The following is a 4,413-nucleotide window of genomic DNA, read 5'->3' as shown; positions in this document are numbered from 1 at the left end:
TAACTTTTGTTCCAGAAAATATATCGCAGATATTTTTTCACAAGGGCTCAATATTACAGTCTTAAGTGTACAACAAGTACCAGCTACAAAGTCAAGGGCTATGAATAGGAAACTGGTGCGTTTACGTAATGACATGCTATAAAGTGTTAAAAGAGTTGACATAGATCTTTATGTGACTCATATGTAACGCCCTCTAGCATGTTCTCTTGTTGGGAAAAATACAGCCAACTGCAACCCGGTATTTGAAGAGTGACCTTGCGTATGTTTAAAGCACGCACATCAGCACACATGCCCTTCTGTATACATAACAACCGAATGCATGCTGACATACAAACTAACTCACCAGGGTTTTTTCTGGAGGATAGAGGTGATGAGTGAAAGAGTCCTACAAGGAAAGTTTTATGCTCTAGATACATTTGTGTTTTATTTTTATTAAAAAAAATTTTATTGGAGTATAGTTGCTTTACAATGTGGTTAGTTTCTGCTGTACAGCAAAGTGAATCAGCTATATGTATACGTGTGTGCATATGTGTGCTAAGTTGCTTCAGTTGTGTCCAACTCTGTGAACCTATGGACCATAGCTCCTTTGCCCATGAGATTCTCCAGGCAAGAGCACTGGAGTAGGTTGCCATGCCCTCCTCCAGGGGAATTTCCAGACCCAGGGATTGAGCCCATATCTCTTACGTCTCCCGCATTAGCAGGCAGGTTCTCTACCGCCACTTGGGAAGCTCATACCTATAATATATCCCTTCTTTATTGTATTTCCTCCCCATTCAAGTCACCACAGAGCACTGAGTAGAGTTCCCAGTGCTGAAAGTGAAAGTTTCTCAGTTGTGTCCGACTCTTTGCGACCCCATGGATTATACAGTCCATGGACTTCTCCAGGCCAGAACACTGGCCCACTCCAGTGGGCTTGGATCTTCCCAACCCAGGGATAGAAACCATGTCTCCCGCATTGCAGGCGGATTCTTTACCAGCTGAGCCACAAGGGAAGCCCAAGAATATTGGAGTGGGTAGACTATCCCTTCTCCAGTGGATCTTCCTGACCCAGGAATCAAACTGGGGTCCCCTGCATTGCAGATGGATTTTTTATCAACTGAGCTATCGGGAACTATACAGTGGGTTCTCATTAGTTATCTATTTTATACAAAGTATCAATAGTGTATATATGTCAATCCCAGTCTTCTAATTCATCCCCCTCCCCCCACACTGTGGTAACTATAAGCTGGTTCTCTACACCTGTGACTCGATTTGTGCTTTGCCAATAAGTTCATCTGTACCATTTTTCTAGACTCCACATATAAGCAATATTATACGGCATTTACTTTTCCCTTTCTAACTTACTTCACTCAGTGCGAGTCTCTAGATCTACCCATGTTGCTGCAAATGACATTATTTCTTTTTTCAATATTGGAAATATTCCATTGTTATATGTACCACATATACATATATACAATGGCTGAGTAATATTCCATTACATATATGTACCGTATCTTTATCCATTCCTCTGTTGGTGGGCATTTAGGTTGCTTCCATGTCCTGGCATTGTAAATAGTGCTGCAATGAATATTGGGGTGCATGTATCCTTTCAACTTATGGTTTTCTCCAGATATATGCCCAGGAGTGAGATTGCTGGGTCATATGGAGACTTTGGGGCTTCCCTGATAGCTCAGCTGGTAAAGAATCCACCTGCAATGCAGGAGACCTGGGTTCGATCCCTGGGTTCGAAGATCCCCTGGAGAAGGGAACCCACTCCCGTGTTCTCGCCTGGAGAATTCCATGGTCTGTATAGTCCACGGGGTCGCAACGAGTCAGACATGACTGAGTGACTTTTACTTGGATCTTCCCTGTAGCTCAGAAGGTAAAGAATCTGCCTTCAATGCAGGAGACCCGGGTTCTATCCCTGGGTTGGGAAGATCTCCTGGAGAAGGGAATGGCAACTCACTCCAGCATTCTTGTCTGGAGAATCCCATGGACAGAGGAGCCTGGCAGGCCAAGTCCGTGGTGTCGCACAGAGTCCGACACGACTGAGCGACTAACACTACCACACGGAGCTACTTACAGGGAGCTGACACCCATATGAAGATGTTCCTTCTAAATTTATTTTCAAACAATCTTGAATTTTCTTCTGGTAGAAATAGTGTACATGGGCTAAAGTTACTGATTTGTGTTTGCTAGTTACTTTTAAAAGATTTGGCCAGTAGATCCACCAGGTAAAGTCCCTACATAGCAAACATATTTTGCCTTTGTTTGGTACTTTGACAATGAAACTCAGAAGGTTAGAATTTTTGCTCAGCTCAGCAGCTGGAATAAAAAGATACTGTCTGAAAACACTGCATTCTGAACAGAATTCTAATGATTTCAATGTCCTTTCCAAACTTGATGATGTGCTTTGAGGGGAAATGTGTCTGCAAGTTTGGAGGACACGGCCCTTAAAATTAAGCCTTACCTAATCACCAATTACCAATGAAATCTTGGCGCTTTCTTGAACTTTTTGTTGTTGTTGCTCTAGAGGGAAAGTTTATATTGACACGTTAGCTGTAAATGTAAGGTTTATTCATCAAAAGTGTTATAATTTAGCCATGTATAGCAACAAATCACGCAGCGGTTCCATAAAAGCATCTTGCATTTCTTAGAATCCTGTAGTTAGATAGTATAGTATTAATTTAGTCATTCAGTCATGTATGACTCTTTGCGACCCCATGGACTGTAGCCCTCCAGCTTCCTCTGTCCATGGGATTCTCCAGGCAAGAATACTGGAGTGGGTATCCTTTGCTTCTCCAGGAGATCTTCCCAATCCAGGGATTGAACCTGGGTCTCCTGCACTGCAAGGTGGATTCTTTACTGTCTGAGCTATCAGGGAAACCCAGTAGTTAGATATCCTGTTTGTAATTAGGTAAAAATGAAAACTGACCTTTATCCTTGAGAATAAATAATGCTAAACACACGAAAAACAGAAGATTTATGATTCACACAAGCCTAAATAGAATTTAAGAGAACTGAACTCTGCTTCTTCTTGGGAGCTATCATCTTTTCTCCCTGTCAGCACAGATTTAACAAAATACCCGATGTATCCCAACATGGGGATTTCAATTGTGCATTCATAGAAGATTCCAGTGTGACAAGCTGCCAAGCAAAGCAGATATCTAGTTCAATCCATCACCTATTAAAATCCTGCCAGCGTCATGGTGAAATTTCAGAGTTTAGGAAAGAAACCTTGCAGTGGCAATCAGCAACACGTGCCTGATGGCATCGGCAATGTCAGCAAAGAGTGCATTCCTGATTTCGTCTCGCAGCGTTCTCTTTCAGTGAACAAAAAATAAAGTGCAAATAAAAATGCTCTCACTGTCATCCGCAGGATTTGACCCGATCAAGTCCCAGAGTCCAACAGACAGACAGAGAATGTGTTTCCTTGCAGAAACACCAGTACGAGAGAGGATCCAGGTGAGGACACTTTTAGTCCTTTTTCCTTAAAAGTGAAAAGTTTCTCAGTCTTTCTTCTAAAGTTACGAAAAGGGTACACTGCACACAACTCAGAAATGTCAGTCTCTGAAGAAGAAAGCCTAAGCCAGCTGTAGCTTTACACTCAGGATTTCTGTTGGTCTCTCATCCCTTCTTTCCATCAATTCACGTCTCCCTTATAGATCATTACCCCTCCCAGGTAGGAAAAGACCGGAAGCACCGTGCTCTGTGTTAAGACTTGACCGAAGCACTGGCTTCAGATACAAGCCTGGCTGAGACCTTGGGGCCGGCAAGTCAAGCCTACAAAGAACCTGCAGGACTCTGGCTACAGTGTAGGGGTCCGTGAGCTTCATCACGATGGGGGAAGCATGTCTCTACCCTATGTACAGAGACCTTATCTGTGAGAGTTTCTCAAAATCGTGGAGGAGAAGACATGAGAAAGGAGAAAAGTTGCAAACCAATCATTATTATGGGCAACCTACAGGAGATGTGTAGCTACTCATACCTTGAATTTATTTGTAAAGTAGGTTCCAGTGACTGCCACACAAGAGGTAACCCAGTAGGCCTTTAATTCTTATTTTCATTACTTGTATTTATTTTTATTATAGGTGTTGAAAGATTCAGCAAGTAAATCAGAGAAGCACCAATCTAAGCGATTCATCTTATTTATAGCCACAGAGGCTCCTCCACCAAACTCATTAGTAAAGTGTGCAAAGTGAGCAGGATAAATGTGGTAGACATGGCTGATGATTGCTTTTTCTCCAGTTCTTCCTGTACCAACACTCATTTTACATAATTGGCCTAATCTAAAGCATAATTTGCAGTCATCTACTCATATAACTCAGAGAAGGCAATGGCACCCCACTCCAGTACTTTTGCCTAGAAAATCCCATGGACAGAGGAGCCTGGTAGGCTGCAGTCCATGGGGCTGTAGAGTCGGACACGACTGAG

Source organism: Bison bison, unplaced genomic scaffold (assembly GCF_000754665.1).
Source record: "Bison bison bison isolate TAMUID 2011002044 unplaced genomic scaffold, Bison_UMD1.0 scf7180017864171, whole genome shotgun sequence".
Taxonomy (NCBI): domain Eukaryota; kingdom Metazoa; phylum Chordata; class Mammalia; order Artiodactyla; family Bovidae; genus Bison; species Bison bison.
The sequence above is the reverse complement of the archived record's forward strand: the minus strand, read 5'-3'. Positions refer to the sequence as shown.